This window comes from Carcharodon carcharias, chromosome 15, assembly GCF_017639515.1.
Source record: "Carcharodon carcharias isolate sCarCar2 chromosome 15, sCarCar2.pri, whole genome shotgun sequence".
Classification (NCBI taxonomy): domain Eukaryota; kingdom Metazoa; phylum Chordata; class Chondrichthyes; order Lamniformes; family Lamnidae; genus Carcharodon; species Carcharodon carcharias.
Window position 1 is genome coordinate 80,101,125 of NC_054481.1, and position 15,818 is coordinate 80,116,942.

Consider the following 15,818-nt stretch of genomic DNA (forward strand, 5'->3'; position numbering starts at 1 on the left):
CTGCTGTTGCTGCTGGTACGGTTGCTGCTGCTGTTGCTGCTGCTGTTTTTGCTGCTGCTGCAGTTGTTGTTGTTGCTATTGCTGTTGTTGCTGATATTCCTGTTACTGCTGTTGTTGCTGCTGCTGCTCCTGCTGTTGCTGGTAATGCTGTTGCTGTTGCTGCTGATGCTGTTGCTGCTGCTGTTGCTGCTGCGGCTGCGGTTGCTGTTCCTTTTGCTGCTGTTGCTGTTGCTGCTGTTGCTCTTGATGTTTTTGCTGCTCCTGTTGCTGTTGTTCCTGCTGTTGCTGTTATTGCTATGGCTGCCGATGTTGCTGCTGCTGATGTTGCTGGTTTTGCTGTTGCATTTGCTGCTCTTGCTGCTGTTGTTGCTGCTGAAGCAGCTGCAGCTGCTGCTGAAGTTGCTGTTGCTGCAGCTGCTGCAGTTGTTTTTGCTGCTGCTGCTGTTGCGACTGCTGCTGTTGCTGTTGCAGCTGCAGCTGCAGTTGTTGTTTCAGCTGCTGTTGCGGCTGTTGCTGTTGCTGAGCCTGTGGCTGCTGTTGTTGCTGTTCCTGTTGCAGCTGATCCTGTTGCTGTTGCTGCTGCTGTTGCTGCTGTTTCTGCTCCTTGTTATGCTTCTCTTGCTGTTGTTGCTGCTGCAGCTCCTGCTGTTGCTGCTCTTGTTGCTTTTGCTGATTTTCCTGCTGCTGTTGTTGTTGCTGCTGCTGATGTTGCTGGTGTTGCTTTTGCTTTTACTGCTGCTGCTGCTGTTGCTGTTGGTACGGTTGCTGCTGCTGTTGCTGCTGATGTTTTTGCTGCTGAGGCAGCTGATGTAGCTGCTATTGCTGCTGTTGCTGATATTCCTGTTACTGCTTTTGTTGCTGCTGCTGCTCCTGCTGTTGCTGGTAATGCTGTTGCTGTTGCTGCTGATGCTGTTGCTGCTGCTGTTGCTGCTGCTGCGGCTGCGGTTGCTGTTCCTTTTGCTGCTGTTGCTGCTGTTGCTGTTGTTGCTATGGCTGCTGATGTTGCTGCTGCTGATGTTGCTGCTGGTGTGCTGTTGCTGCAGCTGCTGCAGTTGTTGTTGCTGCTGCTGATGATGATGATGCGATTACTGATGTTGCTGCTGCCACTACTCCTCCTGTTGCTGGTTAAGCTGTTGCTGCTGCTGCTGTTGCTGATATTCCTGTTACTGCTGTTCTTGCTGACGCTGCTCCTGCTGTTGCTGCTAATGCCGTTGCTGCTGTTGCTGATGCTACTGCTGTTGCTGTTCCTTTGGCTGCTGTAGCTGATGCTACTGCTGTTGCTGTCCCTTTGGCTCTTGTTGCTGCTGCAGCTCCTGCTGTTGCTACTGTTGCTGTTACTGTTGCTGCTGTTGTTGTTGCTGCTGCTCTTGCTGATGCTGTTGCTGTTGCGGCTGCTGCAGTTGTTTTTGCTGCTGCTGCTGTTGTGTCTGCTGCTGTTGCTGATGATCCTATTACTGAGGTTCTTGCTGCCACTGCTCCTCCTGGGCTGTTGCTGTTGCTGCTGCTTTTGTCGCTGCTGCTGTTGTTGCTGTTCCTGCTGCTGCTGTTCATGTTGCTCCTGTTGATGTTGCTGTTACTGATATTGCTGCTGTTGTTGCTGCTGCAGTTGTTTTTGCTGCTGCTGCTGTTGCGACTGCTGCTGTTGCTGTTGCAGCTGCAGCTGCAGTTCTTGTTTCTGCTGCTGGTGCGGCTGTTGCTGTGCTGAGCCTATTGCTGCTGTTGCTTCTGTTGTTGCTGTTCCTGTTGCAGCTGATCCTGTTGCTGTTGCTGCTGCTGTTGCTGTTGCTGTTGCTGTTGCTGCTCTTGTTGCTGCTCTTCCTGCTGCTGTTGCTGATGATTTTGCTACTGTTGCTTTTGCTGCTGTTGTTGCTGCTGCTGTTGCTGTTGCTGATCCTGTTGAATTTGCTGCTGCGGCATGTTTGCTCGTGTTTCTGCTGCTGTTGTTGCTGCTATTGCTGCTGCTGTTGCTGTTGCAGTTGTTGCTGCTGCTGTTGCTGAGGATTTTGCAAATGTTGCTTTTGCTGCTGCTGTTGCTGCTGCATTTGCTGCTGCTGTTGCTGATCCTGTTGCTGCTGTTGCTGCTCTTGTTGCTGTTCCTGTTGCAGCTTTTGCTGCTGCTGTTGCTGCTGCTGTTGCTGCTGCTGTTGCTGCTGTTGCTGTTGCTGTTGCTGCTGCTGTTGCTGTTGCTGCTTATTATGCTTCTCTTGCTGTTGTTTCTGCTGCAGCTCCTACTGTTGCTGCTGTTGTTGCTTTTGCTCCTTTTCCTGCTGCTGTTGTTGTTGCTGCTGTTGCTGCTGCTGTTGCTGCTGTTGCTGTTGCTGCTGCTGTTGCTGTTGCTGCTTATTATGCTTCTCTTGCTGTTGTTTCTGCTGCAGCTCCTACTGTTGCTGCTGTTGTTGCTTTTGCTCCTTTTCCTGCTGCTGTTGTTGTTGCTGCTGCTGATGTTGCTGGTGTTGCTTTTGCTTTTACTGCTGCTGCTGCTGTTGCTGTTGGTAATGTTGCTGCTGCTGTTGCTGCTGATGATTTTGCTGCTGCTATTGCTGCTGTTGCTGATATTCCTGTTACTGCTTTTGTAGCTGCTGCTGCTCCTGCTGATGCTGGTAATGCTGTTGCTGTTGCTGCTGATGCTCTTGCTGCTGCTGTTCCTGCTCTTGTTGCTGTTCCTGTTGCAGCATTTGCTGCTGCTGTTGCTGCTGCTGTTGCTGCTGCTGTTGCTGCTGTTGCTGTTGCTGCTGCTGTTGCTGTTGCTGCTGCTGTTGCTGCTGTTGCTGTTGCTGCTGCTGTTGCTGTTGCTGCTTATTATGCTTCTCTTGATGTTGTTTCTGCTGCAGCTCCTGCTGTTGCTGCTGTTGTTGCTTTTGCTCTTTTTCCTGCGGCTGTAGTTGTTGCTGCTGCTGATGTTACTGGTGTTGCTGTTGCATTTGCTGCTCTTGCTGCTGTTGTTCCTGCTGAAGCAGCCGCAGTTGCTGCTGGTGTGCTGTTGCTGCAGCTGCTGCAGTTGTTGTTGCTGCTGCTGATGATGATGATCCTATTATTGATGTTGCTCTGCCGCTAATCCTCCTGTTGCTGGTTAAGCTGTTGCTGCTGCTGCTGTTGCTGATATTCCTGTTACTGCTGTTCTTGCTTACGCTGCTCCTGCGGTTGCTGCTAATGCTGTTGCTGCTGTTGCTGATGCTACGGCTGTTGCTGTTCCTTTGGCTGCTGTTGCTGATGCTACTGCTGTTGCTGATCCTTTGGCTGTTGTTGCTGAAGCAGCTGCTGCTTTTGCTACTGCTGCTGTTATTGTTGTTGCTGCTGCTGTTTTTGCTGATGCTGTTGCTGTTGCTGCTGCTGATGTTGCTGGTGTTGCTGTTGCATTTGCTGCTCTTGCTGCTGTTGTTGCTGCTGAAGCAGCTGCAGTTGCTGCTGGTCTTGCTTTTGCTGCTGCTGCTGCAGTTGTTTTTGCTGCTGTTGCTGTTGCAGCTGCTGCTGTTGCTATTGCAGCTGCAGCTGCAGTTGTTGTTTCTGCTGCTGTTGCAGCTGTTGCTTATGCTGATGATCCTATTACTGAAGTTCTTGCTGCCAGTGCTGCTCCTGTACTGTTGTTTTTGCTGCTGCTGATGTCGCTGTTGCTGTTGCAGTTCCTGTTGCTGCAGTTCATGTTGCTCCTGTTGATGTTGTTGTTGCTGCTGTTGCTGCAGCTGTTATTGCTGCTGCTGTTGATGTTGGTGCTGTGGTCGGTTTGCTGGTGTTTCTGCTGCTGCTGTTGCTGCTGTTGCTATTGGTGTTGCTGTTCTTGCTGTTCCTGTTGCTGCTGCTGCTGCTGCTGTTGGTGCTGTTCTGGCAGCTGTTGCTGTTGTTGTTGCTGCTGATTTTTCTGCTCTTGCTGTTAATGCTGCTGTTGCTACTCTTGCTGTTAGTGTTGCTGGTGGTGTAGCTAAAGCTGTTTTTGCTGTTGCTGTACCTGCTTCTATAGTGGCTATCACTGTTGCTGTTGCTGCTGCTGCTGTTTTTGCTGCTGTTGCTCATGTTGCTGCTGCTGTTGTTGCTGTTTTTGCTGCTGCTGCAGTTGTAGCTGATATTGCTAATATTCCTGTTACTGCTGCTGTTGCTGCCGCTGCTCCTGATGTTGCTGGTTATGCTCTTGCTGTTGCTGTTGCTGCTGCAGCTGCGGTTGCTGTTCCTTTTGCTGCTGTTGCTATTGCTGTTTTTGCTGTTCCTGTTGCTGATGTTGCTTCTGCTGTTGCTGTTGTTGCTATGGCTGCTTATGTTGCTGCAGCTGATGCTGCTGGTGTTGCTGTTGCATTTGCTGCTCTTGCTGCTGTTGTTGCTGCTTAAGCAGCTGCAGTTGCTCGTGGTTTTGCTGTTGTGCTGCTGCTGCAGTTGTTGTTGCTGCTGTTTCTGCTGGTGTTGGGCTGCTGCTGTTGCTAATGATCCTATTATTGATGCTGTTCCTGCTGCTGCTGATATTCGTGTTACTGCTGTTCTTGCTGACGCTTCTCCTGCTGTTGCTGTTAAAGCGGTTGCTGCTGCTGCTGTTGCTGATGCTACTGCTGTTGCTGTACCTTTGGCTGCTGTTGCTGATGCTACTGCTGTTGCTGTTCCATTGGCTGTTGTTGCTGCTGCAGCTCCTGCTGTTGCTACTGTTGCTTTTACTGTTGCTGCTGTTGTTGCTGCTGCTGTTCTTGCTGATGCTGTTGCTGTTGCTGCTCCTGATTCTGCTGGTGTTGCTGTTGATTTTGCTGCTCCTGCTGCTGTTGTTACTGCTGAAGGTGCTGCAGTTGCTGCTTGTGTTGCTGTTGCTGCTGCTGCTACAGTTGTTTTACCTGCTGCTGCAGTTGTGGCTGCTGCTTTTGCTGTTGCTGTTGCTGCTGCTGATGTTGCTGTTGCAGTTGCTGCTGCTGCTATTGTTGCTGCTGTTCCTGCTGCTGTTGCTGAGGATTTTGCAACTGTTGCTTTTGCTGCTGCTGTTGCTGCTGCTGTTGCTGTTGCAGTTGCTTATCCTGTTGCTGCTTTTGTTGCTGCTGTTGCTGCTGTTGCTGTTGTTGCTATGGCTGCCGCTGTTGCTGCTGCTGATGTTGCTGGTGTTGCTGCTCCATTTGCTGCTCTTGCTCCTGTTGTTGCTGCTGAAGCAGCTGCAGTTGGTGCTGGTTTTGCTGTTGCTGCAGCTGCTGCAGTTGTTGTTGCTGCTGTTTCTCCTAGTGTTGGGCTGTTGCTGTTGCTGATCATCCTATTACTGACGCTGTTGCTGCCGCTGCTCCACCTGCTGCTGGTAAAGCTGCTGCCACTGCTGCTGTAGCTGATATTCCTGTGACTGCTGCTCTTGCTGATGCTGTTGGTGTTGCTGCTGCTAATTTTGCTAGTGTTGCTGTTGATTTTGCTGCTCATGCTGCTGTTGTTAATGCTGAAGGTGCTGCAGTTGCTGCTGGTGTTGCTGTTGCTGCTGCTGCAGTTATTTTTGCTGCTTCTGCAGTTGTGGCTGCTGCTGTTGCTATTGCTGTTGCTGCTGCTGATGTTGCTGGTGCTGCTGTTGCTGCTGCAGTTGCTACTGTTGATGTTGCTCCTGCTGTTGCTGCTGCTTTTGCTGCTGCTGCTTTTCCTGTTGCTGTCGCTGATCCTGTTGCTGCTGTTGCTGCTGTTGTTGCAGCTGCTGTTGCTACTGTTGCTGCTACTGCTGTTTCTGTTGCTGCTGTTGCTGATGTTGCTGCTGTTGCTGCCACTGCTCCTGCTGTTGCTACCATTCCTGATGCTGCTCCTGTTGTTGCTGTTCCTGCTGCTGCTGTTCATGTTGCTGCTGTTGCTGTTGCTGCAGCTGTTATTGCTGCTGCTGTTGCTGCTGCTGTTGCCACTGTTGCTGCTGCTGCTGTTGTTGATGTTGCTGCTGCAGCAGGTTTGTTGGTGTTTCTGCTGCTGTTGTTGGTGCTGTGGCTACGGCTGCTGTTTTTGTTGCTGCTGCTGCTGTTGCTTTTGCTGTTGCTGCTGCTGCTGTTGTTGCTGCTCTTCCTGCTGCTGTTGCTGAAGGTTTTGCTACTGTTGCTTTTGCTGCCGCTCTTGCTGCTGTTGTTCCTGCTGAAGCAGCTGCAGTTGCTGCTGGTGTGCTGTTGCTGCAGCTGCTGCAGTTGCTGTTGCTGCTGCTGATGATGATGTTCCTATTACTGACGTTGCTGCTGCCGCTTCTCCTCCTGTTGCGGGTTAAGCTGTTGCTGCTGCTGCTGTTGCTGATATTCCTGTTACTGCTGTTCTTGCTTACGCTGCTCCTGCTGTTGCTGCTAATGCTGTTGCTGCTGTTGCTGATGCTACGGCCGTTGCTGTTCCTTTGGCTGCTGTTGCTGATGCTACTGCTATTGCTGATCCTTTGGCTGTTGTTGCTGAAGCAGCTGCTGCTTTTGCTACTGCTGCAGTTATTGTTGTTGCTGCTGCTGTTTTTGCTGATGCTGTTGCTGTTGTTGCTGCTGATGTTGCTGGTGTTGCTGTTGCATTTGCTGCTCTTGCTGCTGTTGTGCTGCTGAAGCAGCTGCAGTTGCTGCTGGTCTTGCTTTTGCTGCTGCTGCTGCAGTTGTTTTTGCTGCTGCTGCTGTTGCGGCTGCTGCTGTTGCTATTGCAGCTGCAGCTGCAGTTGTTGTTTCTGCTGCGGTTGCGGCTGTTGCTTATGCTGATGATCCTATTACTGAAGTTCTTGCTGCCACTGCTGCTCCTGTACTGTTGCTGTTGCTGCTGCTGATGTCGCTGCTGCTGCTGTTGCAGTTCCTGCTGCTGCTGTTCATCTTGCTCCTGTTGATGTTGCTGTTGCTGCTGTTGCTGTTGCTGTTGCTGCAGCTGTTATTGCTGCTGCTGTTGATGTTGGTGCTGCGGTCGGTTTGCTGGTGTTTCAGCTGCTGCTGTTGCTGCTGTTGCTATAGCTGTTGCTGTTGTTGTTGCTGCTGATTTTTCTGCTCTTGCTGTTAATGCTGCTGTTGCTACTGTTGCTGTTAGTGTTGCTGGTGGTGTAGCTAAAGCTGTTTTTGCTGTTGCTGTACCTGCTTCTGTAGCGGCTATCACTGTTGCTGTTGCTGCTGCTGCTGTTTTTGCTGCTGTTGCTCATGTTGCTGCTGCTGTTGTTGCTGTTTTTGCTGCTGCTGCAGTTGTAGCTGATATTGCTAATATTTCTGTTACTGCTGTTGTTGCTGCCGCTGCTCCTGATGTTGCTGGTTTTGCTCTTGCTGTTGTTGTTGCTGCTGCGGCTGCAGTTGCTGTTCCTTTTGCTGCTGTTGCATTTGCTGCTGTTGTTATTGCTATTTTTGCTGTTCCGGTTGCTGATGCTGCTTCTGCTGTTGCTGTTGTTGCTATGGCTGCTTATGTTGCTGCAACTGATGCTGCTGGTGTTGCTGTTGCATTTGCTGCTCTTGCTGCTGTTGTTGCTGCTGAAGCAGCTGCAGTTGCTCGTGGTTTTGCTGTTGTGCTGCTGCTGCAGTTGTTGTTGCTGCTGTTTCTGCTGGTGTTGGGCTGCTGCTGTTGCTAATGATCCTATTATTGATGCTGTTGCTGCCTCTGCTGCTGCTGATATTCCTGTTACTGCTGTTCTTGCTGACGCTTCTCCTGCTGTTGCTGGTAAAGCGGTTGCTGCTGCTGCTGTTGCTGATGCTACTGCTGTTGCTGTACCTTTGGCTGCTGTTGCTGATGCTACTGCTTTGCTGTTCCTTTGACTTTTGTTGCTGCTGCAGCTCCTGCTGTTGCTACTGTTGCTTTTACTGTTGCTGCTGTTATTGCTGCTTCTGTTCTTGCTGATGCCGTTGCTATTGCTGCTGCTGATTCTGCTGGTGTTGCTGTTGATTTTGCTGCTCCTGCTGCTGTTGTTACTGCTGAAGGTGCTGCAGTTGCTGCTCGTGTTGCTGTTGCTGCTGCTGCTACAATTGTTGTACCTGCTGCTGCAGTTGTGGCTGCTGCTTTTGCTGTTGCTGTTGCTGCTGCTGATGTTGCTGTTGCACTTGCTGCTGCTGCTATTGTTGCTGCTGTTCCTGCTGCTGTTGCTGAGGATTTTGCAACTGTTGCTTTTGTTGCTGCTGTTGTTGTTGTTGCTATGGCTGCCGCTGTTGCTGCTGCTGATGTTGCTGGTGTTGCTGCTGCATTTGCTTATCTTGCTGCTGTTGTTGCTGCTGAAGCAGCTGCAGTTGGTGCTGGTTTTGCTGTTGCTGCAGCTGCTGCAGTTGTTGTTGCTGCTGTTTCTCCTGGTGTTGGGCTGTTGCTGTTGCTGATGATCATATTACGGACGCTGTTGCTGCCACTGCTCCACCTGCTGCTTGTAAATCTGCTGCCACTGCTGCTGTAGCTGATATTCCTGTGACTGCTGTTCTTGCTGATGCTGTTGCGGTTGCTGCTGCTGATTTTGCTAGTGTTGCTGTTGATTTTGCTGCTCATGCTGCTGTTGTTAATGCTGAAGGTGCTGCAGTTGCTGCTGGTGTTGCTGTTGCTGCTGCTCCAGTTGTGGCTGCTACTGTTGCTATTGCAGCTGCTGCTGCTGATGTTGCTGCTGCTGCTGTTGCTGCTGCAGTTGCCACTGTTGATGTTGCTCCTGCTGTTGCTGCTGCTTTTGCTGCTGCTGCTGAACCTGTTGCTGTGGCTGATCCTGTTGCTGTTGCTGCTGCTGCTGTTTTTGCAGCTGCTGTTGCTACTGTTGCTGCTACTGCTGTTTCTGTTGCTGCTGTTGCTGATGTTGCTGCTGTTGCTGCCACTGCTCCTGCTGTTGCTACTGTTCCTGTTGCTGCTGCTGCTGTTGCTGTTCCTGCTGCTGCTGTTCATGTTGCTGCTGTTGCTGTTGCTGCAGCTGTTATTGCTGCTGCTGTTGCTGCTGCTGTTGCCACTGTTGCTGTTGCTGCTGTTGTTGATGTTGCTGCTGCGGCAGGTTTGCTGGTGTTTCTGGTGCTGTTGTTGGTGCTGTGGCTATGGCTGCTGTTGTTGTTGCTGCTTCTGCTGTTGCTTTTGCTGTTGCTGCTGCTGCTGTTGCTGCTCTTCCTGCTGCTGTTGCTGATGATTTTGCTACTGTTGCTTTTGCTGCCGCTGTTGCTGCTGCTGTTGCTGCTGCTGTTGCTGATCCTGCTGTTGTTGCTGCTGCGGCATGTTTGCTTTTGTTTCTGCTGCTGCTGTTCCTGCAGTTGCTCTGGCTGCTGCTGTTGCTGTTGCTGCTGTTGCTGTTGCCTTTGCTGTTCTTGCAGCTGTTGCTGAGGATTTTGCAACTGTTGCTTTTGCTGCTGCTGTTGCTGCGGCTGTTGCTATTCCTGTGGCTGATCCTGTGCTGCTGTTGCTGCTGTTCATGTTGCAGCTTTTGAAGCTGCTGTTGCTGATGCTGTTGCTGCTGCTGCTGTTGCGGTGGCTGATGCTCTTGCTGCTGCTGCTTATTATGCTGCTCTTGCTGTTGTTGCTGCTGCAGCTTCTGCTGTTGGTGCTCTTGTTGCTTTTGCTGATTTTCCTGCTGCTGTTGTTGTTACTGATGATGATGTTGCTGGTGTTGCTTTTGCATTTGCTGCTGCTGCTGCTGTTGCTGCTGGTACGGTTGCTGCTGCTGTTGCTGCTGCTGTTTTTGCTGCTGCTGCAGTTGTTGTTGTTGCTATTGCTGTTGTTGCTGATATTCCTGTTACTGCTGTTGTTGCAGCTGCTGCTCCTGCTGTTGCTGGTAATGTTGTTGCTGTTGCTGCTGATGCTGTTGCTGCTGCTGTTGCTGCTGCGGCTGCGGTTGCTGTTCCTTTTGCTGCTGTTGCTGTTGCTGCTGTTGCTCTTGATGTTTTTGCTGCTCCTGTTGCTGTTGTTCCTGCTGTTGCTGTTATTGCTATGGCTGCCGATGTTGCTGCTGCTGATGTTGCTGGTTTTGCTGTTGCATTTGCTGCTCTTGCTGCTGTTGTTGCTGCTGAAGCAGCTGCAGCTGCTGCTGATGTTGCTGTTGCTGCAGCTGCTGCAGTTGTTGTTGCTGCTGCTGCTGATGATGATCCTATTCCTGATGTTGCTGCTGCCGCTTCTCCTCCTGTTGCTGGTAAAGCTGTTGCTCCTGCTGCTGTTGCTGAAATTCCTGTTACTGCTGTTCTTCCTTACGCTGCTCCTGCTGTTGCTGCTAATGCTGTTGCTGCTGTTGCTGATGATACTGCTGTTGCTGTTCCTTTGGCTGCTGTTGCTGATGCTACTGCTGTTGCTATTCCTTTGGCTATTGTTACTGCTGCAGCTCCTGCTGTTGCTACTGCTGCTGTTATTGTTGTTGCTGCTGCTGTTCTTGCTGATGCTGTTGCTGTTGCGTTTGCTGCTATTGCTGCTGTTGTTGCTGCTGAAGCAGGTGCAGTTGTTGCTGGTGTTGCTGCTGTTGCTGCTTCAGTTGTTTTTGCTGCTGCTGCTGTTGCGACTGCTGCTGTTGCTGTTGCAGCTGCAGCTGCAGTTGTTGTTTCTGCTGATGTTGCGGCTGTTGCTGTTGCTGATGATCCTATTACTGAAGTTCTTGCCGCCACTGCTGCTCCTGTGCTGTTGCTGTTGCTGCTGCTGATGTCGCTGCTGCTGCTGTTGCTGTTCCTGCTGCTGCTGTTCATGTAGCTCCTTTTGATGTTGCTGTTGCTGTTGCTGTGGCTGCAGCTGTTATTGCTGCTGCTGTTGATGTTGCTGCTGTGGCCGGTTTGCTGGTGTTTCTGCTGCTGCTGTTGCTGTTGCTGTTCTTGCTGCTCCCGTTGCTGCTGTTGCTGCTGTTGTGGCAGCTGTTGCTATTGTTGTTGCTGCTGATTTTTCTGCTCTTACTGTTGATGCTGCTGTTGCTACTGTTGCTGTTAGTGTTGCTGGTGGTGATGCTAAAGCTGTTTTTGCTGTTGCTGTACCTTCTTCTGTAGCGGCTATCGCTGTTGCTGTTGCTGCTACTGCAATTGGTGCTGCTGCTGCTGTTGCTGTTGCTGCTGTTGCTCATGTTGCTGCTGCTGTTGTTGCTGTTTTGCTGCTGCTATAGTTGTTGTCGCTGATATTGCTGATATTCCTGTTACTGCTGTTGTTGCTGCCGCTGCTCCTGATGTTGCTGATTATGCTGTTGCTGTTGCTGTTGCTGCTGCGGCTGTGTTTGCTGTTCCTTTTGCTGCTGTTGCTGTTGCTGTTGTTGCTATGGCTGCTTATGTTGCTGCAGCTGATGCTGCTGGTGTTGCTTTTGCATTTGCTGCTCTTGCTGCTGTTGTTGCTGCTTAAGCAGCTGCAGTTGCTGCTGGTGTTGCTGTTGCTGCTGCTGCAGTTGTTGTTGCTGCTGTTTCTGCTGGTGTTGGGCTGCTGCTTTTGCTGATGATCCTTTTACTGATGCTGTTGCTGCCGCTGCTCCTCCTGCTGCTTGTAAAGCTGTTGCAGCTGTTGCTGCTGATATTCCTGTTACTGCTGTTATTGCTGACGCTGCTCCTGCTGTTGCTGCTAATGCTGTTGCTGCTGTTGCTGCTGCTGCTGCTGTTGCTGTTCCTTTGTCTGCTGTTGCTGATGCTACTGCTGTTGCTGTTGCTTTGGCTGTTGTTGCTGCTGCAGCTCCTGCTGTTGGTGCCCCTGTTGCTTTTGCTGATTTTCCTGCTGCTGTTGTTGTTACTGCTGATGATGTTGCTGGTGTTGCTTTTGCATTTGCTGCTGCTGCTGCTGTTGCTGCTGGTACGGTTGCTGCTGCTGTTGCTGCTGCTGTTTTTGCTGCTGCTGCAGTTGTTGTTGTTGCTATTGCTGTTGTTGCTGATATTCCTGTTACTGCTGTTGTTGCTGCTGCTGCACCTGTTCTTGCTGGTAATGCTGTTGCTGTTGCTGCTGATGCTGTTGCTGCTGCTGTTGCTGCTGCGGCTGCGGTTGCTGTTCCTTTTGCTGCTGTTGCTGTTGCTGCTGTTGCTCTTGATGTTTTTGCTGCTCCTGTTGCTGTTGTTCCTGCTGTTGCTGTTATTGCTATGGCTGCCGATGTTGCTGCTGCTGATGTTGCTGGTTTTGCTGTTGCATTTGCTGCTCTTGCTGCTGTTGTTGCTGCTGAAGCAGCTGCAGCTGCTGCTGATGTTGCTGTTGCTGCAGCTGCTGCAGTTGTTGTTGCTGCTGCTGCTGATGATGATCCTATTCCTGATGTTGCTGCTGCCGCTTCTCCTCCTGTTGCTGGTAAAGCTGTTGCTCCTGCTGCTGTTGCTGATATTCCTGTTACTGCTGTTCTTGCTTACGATGCTCCTGCTGTTGCTGCTAATGCTGTTGCTGCTGTTGCTGATGATACTGCTGTTGCTGTTCCTTTGGCTGCTGTTGCTGATGCTACTGCTGTTGCTGTTCCTTTGGCTCTTGTTGCTGCTGCAGCTCCTGCTGTTGCTACTGCTGCTGTTATTGTTGTTGCTGCTTCTGTTCTTGCTGAAGCTGTTGCTGTTGTTGCTGCTGATGTTGCTGGTGTTGCTGTTGCGTTTGCTGCTATTGCTGCTGTTGTTGCTGCTGAAGCAGGTGCAGTTGTTGCTGGTGTTGCTGTTGATGCTGCTTCAGTTCTTTTTGCTGCTGCTGCTGTTGCGACTGCTGCTGTTGCTTTTGCAGCTGCAGCTGCAGTTGTTGTTTCTGCTGCTGTTGCGTCTGTTGCTGTTGCTGATGATCCTATTACTGAAGTTCTTGCCGCCACTGCTGCTCCTGTGCTGTTGCTGTTGCTGCTGCTGATGTCGCTGCTGCTGCTGTTGCTGTTCCTGCTGCTGCTGTTCGTGTAGCTCCTTTTGATGTTGCTGTTGCTGTTGCTGTGGCTGCAGCTGTTATTGCTGCTGCTGTTGATGTTGCTGCTGTGGCCGGTTTTCTGGTGTTTCTGCTGCTGCTGTTGCTGCTTTTGCTGTTGCTGTTCTTTCTGCTCCCGTTGCTGCTGTTGCTGCTGTTGTGGCAGCTGTTGCTAATGTTGTTGCTGCTGATTTTTCTGCTCTTGCTGTTGATGCTGCTGCTGCTACTGTTGCTGTTTGTGTTGCTGGTGGTGTTGCTAAAGCTGTTTTTGCTGCTGCTGTACCTTCTTCTGTAGCGGCTATCGCTGTTGCTGTTGCTGCTACTGCAATTGGTGCTGCTGCTGCTGTTGCTGTTGCTGCTGTTGCTCATGTTGCTGCTACTGTTGTTGCTGTTTTGCTGCTGCTGCAGTTGTTGTAGCTGATATTGCTGATATTCCTGTTACTGCTGTTGTTGCTGCCGCTGCTCCTGATGTTGCTGCTTATGCTGTTGCTGTTGCTGTTGCTGCTGCGGCTGTGTTTGCTGTTCCTTTTGCTGCTATTGCTGTTGCTGTTGTTGCTATGGCTGCTTATGTTGCTGCAGCTGATGCTGCTGGTGTTGCTGTTGCATTTGCTGCTCTTGCTGCTGTTGTTGCTGCTTAAGCAGCTGCAGTTGCTGCTGGTGTTGCTGTTGCTGCTGCTGCTGCAGTTGTTGTTGCTGCTGTTTCTGCTGGTGTTGGGCTGCTGCTTTTGCTGATGATCCTTTTACTGATGCTGTTGCTGCCGCTGCTCCTCCTGCTGCTTGTAAAGCTGTTGCAGCTGTTGCTGCTGATATTCCTGTTACTGCTGTTCTTGCTGACGCTGCTCCTGCTGTTGCTGCTAATGCTGTTGCTGCTGTTGCTGATGCTGCTGCTGTTGCTGTTCCTTTGGCTGCTGTTGCTGATGCTACTGCTGTTGCTGATCCTTTGGCTGTTGTTGCTGAAGCAGCTGCTGCTTTTGCTACTGCTGCTGTTATTGTTGTTGCTGCTGCTGTTTGTGCTGATGCTGTTGCTGTTGTTGCTGCTGATGTTGCTGGTGTTGCTGTTGCATTTGCTGCTCTTGCTGCTGTTGTTGCTGCTGAAGCAGCTGCAGTTGCTGCTGGTGTTTCTGTTGCTGCTGTTGCTGTTCCTGCTGCTGCTGTTCATGTTGCTCCTTTTGATGTTGCTGTTGCTGTTGCTGTTGCTGCAGCTGTTATTGCTGTTGCTTTTGATGTTGCTGCTGTGGCTGGTTTGCTGGTGTTTCTGCTGCTGCTGTTGCTGCTGTTGCTGCTGGTGCTGCTGTTGTGGCAGCTGTTGCTGTTGTTGTTGCTGCTGATTTTTCTTCTCTTGCTGTTGATACTGCTGTTGCTACTGTTGCGGTTAGTGTTGCTGGTGGTGTTGCTAAAGCTGTTTTTCCGGTTGTTGTACCTTCCTCTGTAGCGGCTATTGCTGTTGCTGTTGCTGTTGCTGCTGCTGCAGTTGGTGCTGCTGCTGCTGTTGCTCTTGCTGCTGTTGCTCATGTTGCTGCTACTGTTGTTGCTGTTTTGCTGCTGCTGCAGTTGTTGTAGCTGATAATGCTGATATTCCTGTTACTGCTGTTGTTGCTGCCGCTGCTCCTGCTGTTGCTGCTAATGCTGTTGCTGCTGTTGCTGATGCTGCTGCTGTTGCTGTTCCTTTGGCTGCTGTTGCTGATGCTACTGCTGTTGCTGTTCCTTTGGCTCTTGTTGCTGCTGCAGCTCCTGCTGTTGCTACTGTTGTTGTTACTGTTGCTGCAGTTGTTGCTGCTGCTGCTCTTGCTGATGCTGTTGCTGTTGTTGCTGCTGATGTTGCTGGTGTTGCTGTTGCATTTGCTGCTCTTGCTGCTGTTGTTGCTGCTGAAGCAGCTGCTGTTGCTGCTGGTGTTGCTGTTGCTGCTGCTGCCGTTGTTTTGCTGCTGCTGCTGTTGTGACTGTTGCTGTTGCTGTTGCAGCTGCAGCTGCAGTTGTTGTTTCTGCTGTTGTTGCGGCTGATGCTGCTGCTGATGATCCTATTACTGAAGTTCTTACTGCCACTGCTCCACCTGTGCTGTTGCTGTTGCTGCTGCTGATGTCGCTGCTGCTGCTGTTGCTGTTCCCGCTGCTGCTGTTCATGTCGCTCCTGTTGATGCTGCTGTTGCTGCTGTTGCTACTGCTGCTGTTATTGTTGCTGCTGCTACTGCTGCTGTTTTTGCTGATGCTGTTGCTGTTGTTGCTGCTAATGTTGCTGGTGTTGCTGTTGCGTTTGATGATCTTGCTGCTGTTGTTGCTGCTGCAGTTGTTTTTGCTGCTGCTGCTGTTGCGACTGCTGCTGTTGCTGTTGCAGCTGCAGCTGCAGATGTTGTTTCAGCTGCTGTTGCGGCTGTTGCTGTTGCTGAGCCTGTTGCTGCTGTTACTGCTGTTGTTGCTGTTCCTGTTGCAGCTGATCCTGTTTCTATTGCTGCTGCTGTTGCTGCTTATTATGTTTCTCTTGCTGTTGTTGCTGCTGCAGCTCCTGCTGTTGCTGCTCTTGTTGCTTTTGCTCTTTTTCCTGCTGCTGTTGTTGTTGCTGCTGCTGATGTTGCTGGTGTTGCTTTTGCTTTTACTGCGGCTGCTGCTGTTGCTGTTGGTACGGTTGCTGCTGCTGTTGCTGCTGATGTTTTTGCTGCTGATGCAGTTGATGTAGCTGCTATTGCTGCTGTTGCTGATATTCCTGTTACTGCTTTTGTAGCTGCTGCTGCTCCTGCTGTTGCTGGTACTGCTGTTGCTGTTGCTGCTGATGCTGTTGCTGCTGCTGTTGCTGCTGCTGCAGCTGCAGTTGCTGTTCCTTTTGCTGCTGTTGCTGCTGTTGCTGTTGTTGCTATGGCTGCCACTGTTGCTGCTGCTGATGTTGCTGGTGTGCTGTTGCTGCAGCTGCTGCAGTTGTTGTTGCTGCTGCTGATGCTGATGATCCTATTACTGATGTTGCTGCTGCCACTACTCTTCCTGTTGCTGGTTAAGCTGTTGCTGCTGCTGCTGTTGCTGATATTCCTGTTACTGCTGTTCTTGCTGATGCTGCTCCTGCTGTTGCTGCTAATGCTGTTGCTGCTGTTGCTGATGCTACTGCTGTTGCTGTTCCTTTGGCTGCTGTGGCTGATGCTACTGCTGTTGCTGTTCCTTTGGCTCTTGTTGCTGTTACTGTTGCT

The 15,818-nt window shown here is 50.9% G+C and overlaps 1 pseudogene; it reads right to left on the minus strand.

The window, feature by feature from the left end:
• The window catches only part of LOC121288400, a 64,456-nt pseudogene continuing 48,638 nt past the window's right edge, over positions 1-15,818 (minus strand).